The 15727-nt window shown below is 41.6% G+C and overlaps 1 protein-coding gene across 1 annotated transcript in view; it reads right to left on the bottom strand.

Annotated features, from left to right (window-relative positions):
• Positions 1–11950, bottom strand: part of LOC125459436 (protein inscuteable homolog) — a 410574-nt gene extending 398624 nt beyond the window's left edge. The window contains exon 1 of the mRNA XM_059651868.1: positions 11903–11950. The gene's annotated coding sequence lies outside the window, so the exon portion shown is untranslated. The remainder of the gene's footprint in view (positions 1–11902) is intronic.
• Between the last annotated feature and the right edge of the window lie 3777 nt (positions 11951–15727).

Below are 15727 nucleotides of genomic sequence, written 5' to 3'. Positions count from 1 at the left end.
TATTCACACATACTCCAACCATCACAAAACCAATTAATTACAGGAGAGAAAATCAAGATATAACTGCCAGTCCCAGTCTCACCTGATGCGTGAGGCCTCTATCAACAACAATCTTCTGCAGGAACAGCATCACCCCCAGGCTTCCACTCATAAAAAGCAGCTTCTGAAACAAGACCCAAAAGAAGCTTAATTGGGAAGACGAGCCATGAGCACCATCGGAACAGAGGGCATTCGAGAGGGCAGAAGCCAACCAAGCGCTATCTGAACAAGAGCTTCCAGATACTGGCCTGTTCCAAACCAACAACGACAGCAGCAAGAGTTTCAGCAAACAGACGCACTTCAAAACCATGTTTTGAGTTGTGAGCTTAAACCCTTGAGACCTCAAAGTTCCACCTAGCTAGCGGGGGGACGGGGGGTGGGGGGTGGTGGGTGCGGGCGGCGGGACGGCAGGTGGTCACAATGCATTGGGACCCCAGGGCAGGAATTCTGATTAAAGTTCTGTAACTAAAACTGTTGTTTTCTGTGTATGTCAGTAAGATAATGTTCTAACAGTGTTAATCTAGTAAATCGGGTAATTCGAGTTCTCTGTATAATTAATTGTATCAATTTCCTTATTCAATGAATTGACTATTTCCTTGTATTATGCTTACCTTTTGTATTTTTAAATAAACGCAGAGATTTTTTTTGCCCTGAAACATCTGTCTACTGCCTCTTCATTTCACATTCCCAAAATAAGTCAGCATCCAGAACCAGGGATCAATTTAAAGATCAGAAAATATCTGATTGCAAACCAAACCCCACACCAAAAGGAATTCACAACTGTCCAGTCTTTTCACAGAACAATTATCCATCCCAATCATTTTTCTCTTTCCCTCTGATGACCTAAATGGCCTGACCAAGTAATCAATTGTTTTTCATCCATATTTATGCCTGTGATGCCTTTTAAAGCTATTTCTGGTCCAAATTTTTTTCATGGTCACAGATCACGATGACAACTAAATCAGTCAGCTTAGCAAAGTGCTAAAGAAAGATGGAGGAATAAAATTTAGGTTTAGTGAAGCAGCCTGAAAATTATTTTTAAACAGCAATGACAAGGTGGGAGTGTTTTGTAATTGTATTCCCATTACAAGCATCCTCGTTTCAACATTTACCGTCGGTGATGTCAAAATGTCGCTACTCTTTCAAGGGTTATGATCTGAAAATAAGTTGACAGTCAGGTGACCAGTTTTGATGAAGACCCACACCTCATTTTCTCTGTTCTCTTCACAAATACTGCCTGAAGTTGCTGAATGGCTGCACTTGCTAAATGCCTGGACTTAACTAAATGTTTTTGGCATGTTCCGTTTTCTGACAGATGGCTGCAATTACTTGCCCAGCTTGTGTTAAGCATCAAACAAAATGGTAACCAAATTTGGAAGCCTTCAAAATACAATGCAATGTAATATGATATTCCAGATCAAAGCAGCTATTCATACAAACTACTGCTCACTCTAAAGGTTGCCACGTGTCAGTTTTCATAATTTCTCCTGTCAAGCTGCATCAGATAGAAATTCAGCTATTAAAACAAATCCAAGTTCGTCACTTTGTCCTGAAGTTTGATATTCCTTTAATGCAGCTCAAATATGAATAGAATTCTGTTTCGACAATGTTAAGTACTGTCACTGAAAGCAAATTTTGTAGCAATTTCAACATTGATAATTCATTGAAACAGAGGAAACAGTAGTCATAAAACAACTGGTAAGAATTTTTTAAAAATTAGCCAGACACAATTACAGATTCAGGCAGAGCTGTTTAGTTCAAAGGCTGAAAATTCCTGTCATGAAGAAAATGACCAGAAACAATTTAATTTAGATATTAGAGCAGCACTGGAATTCTGAATAATTAAACAAACATAACTCCATATCTGGGTGTAACCGAAAGGAACATTAAAATAATCAGGTAGATAAAGATGCTATACACCAGTTCTACAATGTGAAAATGTCTTTGGGAGGGAGAAAGAACGAAAACCAGAGAGGTGCAAAAGAGAGAAAAGGCTGTACACAAGGGATGAAATTAGATATGCAGCCAAACCAAGTGTGACATTGATGACACATTGGTTTCAAACCATGTTGAAACATGGCATTCAATTAAACACTCAATTCTTCGCTTCCAAAGAAGAGGCATTAGACTAGAAATGCTAACTCTGTTTCACTCTCCACAGATGTCACCAGACCAGCTGAGGTGTTCTGTTTTCATTTCAAATTGTTTAATTGATGCTCCACACAAAATGAAAGCTCAAGAAAGAAAGACAAATAAAAGGTCAAAAAGGAACAAACATCTGGCAATCTGTCTCAGATATAGTAACAGTTGCTGATGCCGGAGTAAGAGAGAATGCAGTGTAGAGCTGGACGAACACAGCAGGCTCAGCAGCATCAGAGGAGCAGGAAAGCTGACATTTCTGGTCGGGACCCTTCTTCAGAAATAGGGGAGGGGGAAGGAGGCTCTGAAATAAATAGACGGGGGAGTTTGGGCCTGGGGAAGGTAGGTGGTACGATGATAGGTGAGTGCAGATAAGCAGTGGTGGGATTGGTCAGTGAGGTGGGAGGAGCGGATAGGCGAGTGAGAAGACAGGCAGGTCAAGGAGGCGGGGATGAGGGGGAGGGTTGGTCATGGGATGAGGGGGTGGGGATATTTTGAAGTTAGTAAAGTCCACGTTGAGACCACTGGGTTGTAGGATCCCAAGGCAGAATATAAGGTGCTGTTCCTCTGGTTTCTGGGTGGTGTCATTGTGATATTGGAGGAGGCCCAGGGTAGACATGTTACCCAGGGAGGGGGGGGGGGCATTGAAATGGTTTCGAACTGGAAGGTGTTGCCGTTTGTCTTGAATTGAGCACAGGTCTCTACAAAGCAGTCTCCGAGCCTCCGCTTGGTCTCACTAATGTAGAGGAGGCCACGTCAGGAGCTGCCAAGGCAATTGAGCACATTAGCAAATGTGCTGCTGAACATCTGTCTGGTGTGGAAGGTTTTCTTGGGGCCTGGGGTGGGGGTGACGGGGTAGATGCAGGGGCAGGTGTAGCACTTCCTGCAGTTGCAGGGAAAGGTGCCGGGGGTGTTTGGGCTAGTGCAGAGTGTGGAGCAGACAAAGGAGTCGTAGAGAAAGCAGTCCCTACAGAAGGCAGATAAAGGGTGGGGAGGGAAATACATCCTTCATTGTGGGGTCAGATTGCAGATGGCGAACGTGGTGGAGAATGATGCATTGAATCCAGAGGTTAGTGGATGATGCATGAGGACAAGGGGAGTTCTGTCTTTGTTTTTATTGCGGGGAGGGGTTGTGAGGGCTGACGTAGCAGGAAACGCAAGAGATGCGGTCGAGAGTGTTTTTGACCACTGAAGGGGGACATTGCAGCCCTTGAAACAAAGGTCAATCTGTCTCCCAACTTTCTGGTGCAAAATGCAATCAGTTATATGCATAAGAAGATGTTTAGCACAGTTGATAGCATCCATGCTTCTGAGTTCAAAGCTTTGGGTTTGAGTCCCATGGAACTTGGTGACTACAGAAGTTGTGTTCACAACACAATCAAATACTTTGATTATGACCCTGTCAATTCCTATTCTTGGTGAGAACAGCAAGATTGCTGGTCAGTTAGGTAATTGTACCCATCGCTATCCAAAGCCCCAGACTACAAAGTGCACGTAAAAATGCATTTAGTTTCATCTGTCTCTACTGACATAATCCCAAGTTCCTCAGTTCCTCATGAGTTGCACTGCCATGTGGTTTAGACCTCAAGATTCAATCCTACGATGATAAGAGAATGCTCTCTTATACTGTGTTATTTCTGCTCTTAAAGCTGCATCTAGGTCTCTGCCTCACCTAAGAATGATGTTTGGAAGTTCCAGCAAACTGAAGTGTCTGTTGTAGTGTAATATGTAATACAGATCTCTTTGACTCAGCATTTTACTTCGGATTATTCCATTCTCAATTTTCAGAGTCTTTCCAGCATATGTCTGCTCTTGTCAGTGTGACATAATCTTAACATGTCATTAACATATGCATTCTCATTATATTGTATGCATGTTGTCACAGTAACTCAGACTGTCTGAGACCTGTAACACACCAATACCATATAGAGGCAATGTAAATTATAAATTAGGGAAATGTAGTATCTGCTAAATTTCCCCAATTTTCACTGTTCAAAAACTGGATGCAGTTTGCCTAAACTTTTGAACAATTTGGAAATTCTTGCCAAAATTCTCTCCCATCTTCATTTAGAAGAACTGTATCCACTCTGTCAAAGCGATCTATATAAGGTATTCTGGTGCTTCATTAGACATGTTTCACTGACATTTCATCCGCTATCACTAAGTTTCATGGTGATGTGCCAGACATCTGAAAATCCAGTCTCCTGGACTTTGGTTTACATTTGCTGGTTTGACTCTCAAAGGCATCAACCATGGCCAGCTGTCTGTGGATGTTGAAACAGCTGCTCCCATGTTAAGTTTACACTCTGTTTATGCACACTCTGTCTGTTTCAGCTCCACAAATATGTGACAGCTGTTGTTTTTCCTTGACTTTGTTATTGCTGATTGTTTTGAAGAGTGAAAGAAGATAAACTTCAACAAAGCTTGTTTAAGACATGCTACTTGTTTTACTCATGTTATAACTTCAAATGCTGGAGATGGAAAGTTATCTGATTGTTCAGTTTGGAAAAGGCAGTTGGGTTTGACTTTGAAATGAACAAGCAAATCATATTTTTGTAGTTTGCTTTGAGCAACAAAGAGAGAGAAAGCAACATGGACTGAACAACATGCGTAAGGAAAGCTCCTCTCCCCCTCTCTCTACTAAAATCTCAATCTCAGTAAACCAGCACTGGTGAAGAAAGCCAATTTGAAAAGTTTCCATTGGCTAAGACATCAAGGACACCTATAAGCTTCACTGCCCCTGAGCGAAGAGGACAACAGCTAAGCAGCTGGTACTCAGTTTCCATTCTTGCAGCTCAAAGACTCTGTAAAAACTGTAGACTACAACTGCCTTTACCTTCCAGTCTACAATAATACCCCTCCTCACTTCATCTTCTTCATAACCTCATTACTTGTCTTTTGTGTTTTTTTTTACCAATCTTAAAACTTACTTTCCACTCAAAAATCCACTCCTTAGAATTAATTGTTCTTCATTTTTAGTCTGGTAAAATACATTAATTGAAGTATGGTAGCTACATGATAAAAAGGGGGAAAAATAATGATATTTGTTGCAAATGACTAAGAGGGGTATAAAAAGCGGGGAGCCGTGATCCCGCTGCAGCTGATTGTAACACTTTATTCTAGATTGCTACTCCAAATAATTGTTGTCTAATTTGAACAGGTGCAATCTTTATTGCAGTATCCTGATTGCTTCTTCTGAACAATGTCCTCTTTTTGACCATATACTGAATCATGGAGTCACATGTAGCTCATCTCCACTTTGTTCAAATTAATCTCAGTCTGGTCCTCTATACAGTTCACATCCTCAGTCATATTACTGTAGGGTTGCTGCTTGCTCATCTTTGGCACTGACAATTCTACCTTAAGGGAAAAGGATTACAATGTATTTCAGTGACAGTAGAAACAGAGAACATTTCCAGCAGTCCTGTAAAGTCTGTAATGTCCTTCCTGTTAACTGTATCAAACAATTCTCTTATGTCAACGTAGGTATTTTCATACATTACCTTTCTTGTTTGGATAGGAATCTGAGGAGCCCAATAAAAGCTTTTACTGGTTGCCCAATGACAGTTTGTTTGTGAACCATTTGTTTTCCTGAAACCAGTCCTGTTACTACAAAGATTTTGGAGCTAAAATGTACAGCAGGCTCAAAAGTAAGAAGTATTGATTGTGAACATTCGCATTTTCAACTCCCTCAGGCCGTTTGCGTTGCAATGTTACCCAAAACATACCTTTCACCCTTAGATGCGGTTCCACCTGGATCACGTACTTTAATCCTTGAAGGTTATACCCTTGATTTCTTCAGCCATGTTAACTGATCTGACAGACTGGAGACATTTGTTCCTGTTTCAGACTTATACTTAACAGAGTGACTATTGACATAAATAGGCTCTGTGGAAGCTAAGTGGGTTGAATCACTACTTTTGCTTAAAATTGTTGATTCTCCAAGGAGTGCATCTCATCTAATGCAGGGGGCTTTTTTTAATGGAAGTGGGCCAACCATATTAATCTCTTTGTAAGAGTAACCTTTTAGGTTTTCGCTGTTTTGAAAATGTGTCCTAAGAGTGTACGTATCCTAGGAGTTATCTCCAAAATTACAGCTGTAGCATTCTTTTGTCATGGCTGGATGTTGGGTTTCAGTTCTTCCATAGTGCTGACACCGACTTTTAGCATCTGCTGTCGGGCTTGCAACCTGTGTTAGGTTTATCACATGCTCTTTATAATGTTTGTATCTTATAAAGTGAATCGGGTCTTTGCTCGTTTAAGGTAAGCTTGTTCTTTTCTACTCAAGATCTTTCTCGTGGGTCATTCTGGTTTCTGCTTCCAGGACAACTTGTATCGATTTTACCAAAGCCAAATCCCCCTTGAGTAATAAGAAATCTGACAAAGACTCATGGGCAACTCTTTCAACAATTCTGGCCCTTATAAATTCTGATTTCAAAATTAGCTTTCCACAAATGGAAGCTGAATTCTTCTGTTAAATGTTACTTACTCAAGAATTTTATTTGTTTTCAGATTCAAGTAGTGTTATAAAATTGGGTAGAGTATTCATGAATTAGAAGGCAGGCAGTTAGAATATGTTGGTAAAAATGATTGCAGGGGTGGGGTGAAAGAGTACTGTGGTCCTTTTAAGAGCTTCTGCTTTGTCTGTGCTTGGAAGTTTGTAAATGCAAGTGCACAGAAAGTGTCCGAAAGGAAGAATTTTGTATAGAGCAGCCAAGCAGCGTTTTTTCCCCAAAACAACAAGTTGGAATTTGGCCAACTAATTTAAATGAAGCACGCAGATACAGACAGCCAATTGAATTTAAATCTGATGGCGTTGACAACCTAAAACCAATCATATTATAAGAATTTGATTATGTCATTATGGGTATATAAGACGAGGGCATTTGGAAAATCAGAGAGAGCTAACTACCATCCGAAAGACAGAGTCAACTGCCACCTGCCAGAATTAGCACCATTCAGCTCTCAGAGGAAGCCTGTCTAATTAATCAAAGGTACCACAGTATTTCAGTTCAAAGTCCTCATTAAAGAAATTATAGAGATAAAATATCTCTGCAGTAGAATTAACGGAAGAAACGTGTTTGTGAAGAGGCCAGAGATGACAGAATAGTGCAGAAGACAGTCTATGTGAACATGGAGATATTAAGTTATAATTTATTGCTTCTTACTAATTGGGTTTATATCAGTGCGATTTGTCTTCACTTAAACAGCATTCCAGTAGAATTTGGACCAGTTAGGCGGATAGTTAGTAGTCTAAGGAGGGAATTGTGGGCTTGTTAGTTCTTTTTTATTCATTTGCAGGATGAGGGCATTTCTGGCTAGGCAGCTTTTATTGCCCAGGGGGCAGTTAAGAGTCGTCCACATTGCTGTAGGTCTGAAGTCACATGTTGGCCAGACCAGGTAAGGAAGGCAGTTTCCTTCCCTAAGGGAAATTGGTGAACTAGATGGGTTTTTCCCCAACAATGGGTTTGTGGTCATCATTAGACTCTTAATTCCAGATATTTTACTGAAGTCAAATTCCACCATCTGCCATGGTGGGATTCAAACCTGGGTCCCCCAGAACATTCCCTGTGCCTCTAGATTAACAGTTCAGCAATAATTCTGCCATCACCTCCCTCTGAGTAATTTTGTAATTGCTAGTGATTTTATGTATTTGCTCATTAATGGCTTAAATAACTAAATTGTTTCTTGTTACTTGAGAAGTGAAGATCGTGGATTTTCTTTCTTTTATCACTCATTTAATAGATTATGAGAGAAAAGGCAAACTCCCTGGAAGTTTCAGGGGTAATTATTAGAAGGGAGCCTCTACTCCCATCATAACAGGTTGGCTCTTGAGTTTTGGTTTAACGACCAGAGGGGTAGGGACAATTCCCCATCGTAACAGTAGTCATCAAAACCTTTTAAAATTTAATCAAAAGTATATTTTAGTTGTTATTTTTGCTTTGTGATGTCATTCATTATTAGACCCATCGAGCACAATAATGTGTCAACTTGCTCAATGTTTAATTTTGAAGTAATTTTGTATCTTAAGGATTTATTTTCTTCAAGAAGTTCAATCCTGTGTTGTATTTGACTCATCCCTGCCAATAAACCTGCAATAGAATATTCATTCTCCTTCCATTTCTTTTTAAAATGGCTATTTATTCTTATTCTTATAAAGTTGTTCTAAGTCTGTAGCATCTTAATGCACCGTGTTTATTTATTTTGACTCATGATGAATACAAAAAAATCTTAAAATGGCAAGTGAGAATCAAGTCATCCATCCAAGAACAAAGGAAAGATAAGAGAAGATTTTCCTAATCACACCTGAAGCAGTTGTTAGGCCTTTTACATTTACATAAGAGGATTTGACATTTTCCCTGATGTCTACATGCGAGGACTGATTTTCCCAATTCAAGCAACAACAATGTCAGGAGAACCCATGGATAAGGTGTGAGGCTAGACAAGCACAGCAGGTGTGACAGTATCCAAGGAGCAGGTAAGTCAACATTTCAGGCTGAAATCCTTCATCAAGACTTGGGAGGGGAGCCCAGAAATAAATAGAGGTGTGGGTGTGGAGCTGGCGTAAGGGCAGGAGAGATGGTGATAAGTGGATTCAGGTAAGGGGGTTATTGAGTTTGGTACACGGGGAAGGTAGAGTGGATAGGTGAGTGGGTCAGATCAGGCCAGGAGGGAAAGGACTGGACATGGGATAAGCCTGGGGATGGAGGGATCTTGAAGCTGGTGACATCAGTGTTAAGGCATTAGGGTGTAAGCTTCCAAGGTGAAATATCAGGTGTTGTTCCTTCAGTTTACATTTGGCCTCACTCTGACAGTAGAGGAAGCCAAGGATGGACATATCGCCAGGGGAGTGGGAGGGGGAATTAAAATGGATGGCAATCAGAAGATCGGGTTGGTTGGTGCTTGCAGATCACAGGTGCTCCGTGAACCAGTCCCCAAGTCTACATTTGGTCTCCCCAATATAGAGGAGACCACATCAGGAGCAACGTTTGCAAGATACCAGACCAAGGATTGCGTACAACAAAGAGAATAAGTAATTGACTTGAATGTGAAGCCTGGAGGGGGAGGGATGTTTCCACAATACAAGGTCAATATACAACATTGATTACCGCCACTCCAGGCCATAAATCACCTGATGTCAACTCCTCCCTCTCCAATACCTTGATAAAGGCAAAAATGTACAAGCTATTGGACTGCTAAAGATGAGGTTCCACCGCTGGGGCTGTTCAGGTGGAGTAGTTTAGCACCCACCTGAAAGATTGCGCAGGATTTTTGTGGTCTGCTGTAGCCGATGCAACTTCACTCAGCTAAGCGAGGAAGAATTTTCTGAGGTTAAAGGTGCCAGATACCTCCTCTGACAGGAAGAAGGTGAAGATGATGCTGCTGGGAGGGAATGGACATGGCAGGTATCACATTAATGGTGTTGTAGACAGACTAGTGATAACCTCGTCAGTACCAGCCTCCAGCTCAAGTGAGGCATCACACCACCACAATGGGTTATCATTCTCTGTTGGCTGGGAGCCTGACCTTCTCTTGTGGGCACATGCATTCTGGCTTCATTGTGTTATGCTTTTGCTTCGATGGGTATTTCACGTTATGTTTAAATTTACATTAATGCCATGACATTGCTAATACTGTGCTACTATGTACATGCCAATTTGAAATATTGCACATCTCACTTATGCTAAATCTGCTGCTCAGGCAACATTGTAGTGTCTACGCTAGCAGGACCAGGACATTACTTCTGCATAACACTACACATTCCCGCCAGCTTGGGTACCAGTAGGGGAAAACATTGTAGGCCCTTGACACATACAAGCCCAGACACTAACTCCATTGGATGATTCAGGCATTTGTAATTTGGCATTGATACAAAAACAAAAAGAATGAGTTAATTTCTATACACAGTTCCTTTTCTCGATAAGATTTCAGACATTAGGCAATGATACAGGCAGTTTCCAGGTTGTGAACAGGTTCCATCCTTGAGTCCATTCATCAATTTGTACACATGTCAGCACACAATGCAAATAATGTAACATAGCTGATTGTGAGTATGAGGAATTCTTCGTATGCCAGATCTTTAAAATTATTATTAGCACACCACTGCATGGGAACACATTTGTAAGTGTTAATGCGCATAGATTGAACATTCGTAAAGGATGTCCAGTTATTCGTGCTCCAATAGCGACTGGAGGCATCCTCACTGTGTTACTGTCAGATTCAGGTCTCTCTATTGCCACATGCACAGTCCTGTGCCCACCAGCGCATTCAATGGCCTCCTCTTCAAAGTGGGCTAGGATCCTTAAATCATTTGGCTCTCCTCCAGTCTTGTACTCCAGTTATGAACCCTTTTCTTCAGCAGACAGGCAATCCCAATATATTGGAAATATATTATCATTCCTTCACTGTCACTTGGTCAAAATTCTGGAACTCCCTTGCTAAGGACTTTGTGAGTCAACCCGTAGCACAGAGCTGCGGAGGTTCAGAAAACAGCTCAACACCACATTCTTAAGGGCAACTAAGAATAGGCAATAAATTCTTACCAGCCTGTAACACCCACACTCCACAAGTGAATAAAAAAAGCATTCATAAATACTTTATAGGTATGCATGTCTACGAGTTCTAGATCCCTCTCCAATTATTGTTTGATACCCACACTGCCATGTATTTTATACAAAATTCACAGCATGAACTGACTACCACACATTCAGCCTGCAAATTCCACCTAATGCCTATGCTTGAAACACAAATTCATGTCTGACAGCTCTCTGCACTCGCACATTACACAATTTGATTTTCTTTCAAGTGTCACTTTCCAATGATTACACATTATACATGTGTGTCAATTGCAGCAGATCATTCTTCCTTTTTCAGTTTGGGACCTTGGTACTTTTGTATGCCAAGCTGGTGCTGACAAGCACTGCTAACTCAGCCTGGGCCTGCGTCTGATGGGATGACCTCCTGCTGCTGTCCCTGGGAAACAGGACCTTGTGCCCTTCCTGGACAGCCTGGAGAAATTTGCAGGATGACATCGCTCCAATTAACAACCTCACCACTACCAGAAGATTCTCCCAATATTACAAGTTACCATATACAATGCAATGGAAATGTACGGATGCCCCCTCCTGCCCCCAGCCCACCAACTCTAAGGGGGAATTAATAACTGGAAATAACCAATGTTCTGTCACAAAACAAACACACTACAGAAAGTAAATAGTAGGAACTGCCGATGCTGGAGAATCTGAGATAACATGGTGTGAAGCTGGATGAACACAGCAGGCCAAGCAGCATCAGAGGAGCAGGAAAGTTTGACGTTTCAGGTCGAGACGCTTCTTCAGAAATGGGGGAGGGGAAGGGAATTCTGAAATAAATAGGTAGACAGGGGGAGGAGGATAGAAGATGGATAAAGGAGAAGATAGGGTGAGAGGCCTCGACCCGAAACATCAAACTTTTATGCTCCTCTGAAGCTGCTTGGCCTGCTGTGTTCATCCAGCTTCACACCGTGTTATCTCATACTACAGAAAGAATTTTGGATTACGAATGCTCTAAAATTATAACCAACTTTCTCAGGGAGGAAATTTTCTTTTGTCTATGGCATGCATGATGTATTAACTGATAGAATACAACATTGTATGCAAAGACACCAGTTGATTTGACATGACAATGCGAACATAACAGAAAAACCAACCGTGCAGTAAACAGTCCTCCCCAAAAACAAACTTACCCAGGAATAAATTAAAATTCAGAACTGAATCAGAGTTCTTTGCGGTTGTCTGTGCTCCCACACCTCCTCTGAAATACCCCTGCTGTTTGCTTTCCCAACGAAACAAAAGCCTGTGCAAACTAAGAAAGAAGACAAGTTTCATCTGGAAATAAAACTCGTTTCAGGCTTCTGAAGGGATGTGAGGACTTCAAATTTTCACCAACCACTACATCAATTTTATTTATTCTCTTCCCACTGAAGTGCCTCTGCACTCTAGCCGAGACTCAGATTTTTTGTTTTGGATAAGAGACCACATCATCCTGTCAGAGAAACAGTGCATAGCTTTAACTGGGCTTCAGTCCAAACAGACAGAGAACCATTCTATTTGTGTCTGCTGTTATAGCAGAAAAGTTCAAAAAGATTTTCCCATGAAATCCTAGATAGTTATAGGTGTTGGTTAACAGCGGGTGCATTCAGAAGATTAGATTATTTAATGAGTTTTACAACTTCAAAATAGAGAATTCAACTGCATTAATATGTCACGAGGTTATGTTTCCGCATAATTATGTTGAAAGAAACCTTTGTACAAAAAAAACGATATTCCAGGAAATACTTTGAAAAGGAATATGAAGATATGTTCAGTAATGTTTTACCACAAGAAACAAATCCAAACTGTACAAAGATGAATGATGGAAATAAAAGCAGAAATTGCTGGAGAAACTCAGCAGCTCTGTAAGCATTTGAGGACAGTAGAACAGTTGATGGTTTGAGTCCAATATGACTCTCCTTTTGATCTGGAGAAGTCATATCAGACTGAAAACATTAACTCTGGTTCTCTCTTCACAGATGTTACCAGACTTGCTGACTTTCTCCAGCACATTCTGACTTTATTTCAGATTTCTAACATCTGAGGTAATATGCTTTAATATTAGAAATCTCAATTAAAGAAACACAAAACCATATCCACAAACACACATTATTCTCTGAGACATTGCTTTCATCTTGATTTTTGTGCACAGAGGTTGAGCAGTTCGACTATTCCTGGAATGTTATTTTGAAGTCAGGTACTTACTCTTGAAGTTACAATGTTGTCAGTTGTGAATTGATGTCTGTTCAAGTTTTCCACAGAAATTTGTGAATGTTTTCCTGTCTCACAATTTCCAAAGTTAGATTAAACACTGCTCATGAAAACTTATTGATGTTTTTCCGAATACTTCAGAGAACTGGACGAAGGTCAATTATTTAATTTAGTGGTACCAGTGAAATTAAGCCCTACACTTACTTAATCGTGAAGGGTCATCAGCATTGCATTTTAGTCGGCACATCTCATTTGTCAGAACGGTGGCTCAGTGGTTAGCACTGCAGCCTCACAGCGTCAGGGACCAGGGTACGATTCCAGCCTTGTGTAACTGTCTGTGTGGAGTTTGCACATTCTCCCCGTGTCTGCGTGGGTTTCCTCCGGGTGCTCCAGTTTCCTCCCACAGTCCAAAGATGTGCAGGCTAGGTGGATAGGCCATGCTAAATTGCCCATAGCGTTCAGGGGTGTGTGGGTTCTCGGGGGATGAGGATGACCCTGCGTGGGATGCTCTAAGGGGCGGTGTGGACTTGTTGGGCCGAAGGGCCTGCTTCCACACTGTAGGGAATCTAATCTAATCTAATCTAAACGTATACTGGAAATTCAGATGCACAATCACCTGTTCACGGCAATGAAGAATGGACAAAACATTTTCCAGTGATGCTCATATTCCAAATACAATTTATAAAAAAAAGTTTGATTTTTTGACCTTTCAAATGGCCATTGAAATAACTCCACAGAGGGCAGTATCCTGTCAGCAAGTCACCCTTTATTTACAAGTGGAGAGCCATTCACACTGATCCAGCTTCCTCAGTGCCACTCTCAGTGTGAACAGGATATCTGATAGAAGATAAGATAACAAGGTGTAGAGCTGGATGAACACAGCAGGCCAACCACTGTCAGAGGAGCAGGAAAACTGACGTTTCGGGCCTAGACCCTTCTTCAGAAAATATCTGATAGTCCTGTTTATATCTTTCATCAGGGCTCTGTCATTGGACCAGATTAACAGCCTGAATCAGGGAACTCATATTCTATGAGTTCCACCTGGCTGGTCTTGTTACAATCACTACAACCCTCCCCTCCGCGCTAGAGGATGTACACAAGTGTTTTTATCTGTAGCTCCTCCTGAGGCATTTTAGCATTGGATCAGTGTCCTCCAACTCTGTCTCAGATATGTGTGGTGTATAATGCACAGAAGCTTGCCTCTTGTGCCCAGAGCGCCTTGAAAGGAAATCTTTCTCTTCTTCAGGCTGCAAAGTCATTGAGGCCGCAACATTCAACATGGCCATCTCAGATTCTGAGTATCTTCAACGCTTGATGGACAGGGAGAACCTATGGGTTTCAACAGCCTTTCCAACTGTTCCAAGGAGTCGGGCACCTTTTGCTCCTACACCGTTTGTGAGTTTGCAGCTTTCATTTGGTCCATGTGCTCGTTCAGAAACCCAAACTTTATATGTCACGAGATCTGAACTTGCATCGACCAAGCCTCTTACCCGTGCAGCACCATTCCGGTGATTCCTATATAAAACTCCATCCCTCGAAGTAAACTGTCTCTCGCACTTGACGGATTCTTGCCTCCAGCATTAGTATACAGTTTCATCTTACCCCCCCCCCCCCCGCCAAATTCCAGGAAGATCCAATTTAACCAGGTATGGAGCCTTCTCTGCTGGGAGCTATTCCTAAAGCTGAATGAGGGGTAATCCATAGTCAAATAGGGACTGGACAGTTTGGTATCCAGTGAAGCTGTAGGCTGCTTCCTTCGGCCTGCCTTCAAAATTTAGACTGCTCTTTCTGCCAGACTATTGGATGATCAATGGTATAAAGCTATCATTATATGTCAAATGCCATTCACCTTTAGGAAATATGAAGAGCGAAGATAAAAAAGAACAATACAGCACAGGAACAGGCCCTTCAGCCCTCCAAGCCTGCGTCAACACATATTGCCTTTCCATATTAAAACTGTCTTCACTTCCAGGATCTGTATCCCGCTCTTCCCTTCCTATTCGTGTATTCATTCAGGTGCTTCTTGACTGTGTCTGTTTCCACCACCCCTCTAGCAACACGTTCCAGGCACTCGTTACCCTTTGTGTTTAAAATGTGCCTCGCACATCTCTTTCAAACTTCCCCCCTGCACCTTGAGTCTGTGTCCCCTAGTAATTGACCTCTCCACCCTGGAAAAAAAGTTCATACTTTCCACTCTATCCATGCCATTCACAACCCTATGAATTTCCTCAGGTTGCCCCTCAGCCTCCTGCATTCCGCTGAAAACTAACCCAGTCCGTCCAATCTTTCTTCATAGCTAAAATCCCCCTTACCAGGCAACATCCTGGTAAGTCTTTTCTGTACCCTCTCCAAAGCATCTACATCCTTCTGGCAGTGTGGTGAGCTGAACTGTACACGATGTTCCAAGTATAGCCGAACTAAGGTTCTATAAAGCTGCAGCATAACTTGCCTGTCCTTGCCCCTTCCAATGAAGGCAAGCAAAGCATATACGTTTTTTAGTAACTTATCTACCTGTGCTGCTACTTCAGTGATCTGTGGAATTCAACACCTAGATCTCTCTGCATATCAATATTCCTAAGGCTTCTGCCATTCACTGTATAATTTCCACCTGTGTGTGACTTTCCAAAATGCACCACCTCACATTTGTTCGGATTAAACTCCATCTGCCATTTTACTGCCTGTGCCTCCAATTGACTTTTATCCTGCTATTCTTCTGACAACCCTCCTCACTATCCATAATTCCATGAATCTTTGTATTGTGTGAAAAT

Source organism: Stegostoma tigrinum, chromosome 17, assembly GCF_030684315.1.
Source record: "Stegostoma tigrinum isolate sSteTig4 chromosome 17, sSteTig4.hap1, whole genome shotgun sequence".
NCBI lineage: Eukaryota > Metazoa > Chordata > Chondrichthyes > Orectolobiformes > Stegostomatidae > Stegostoma > Stegostoma tigrinum.
This window is presented reverse-complemented; position numbering and strand designations above follow the sequence as displayed.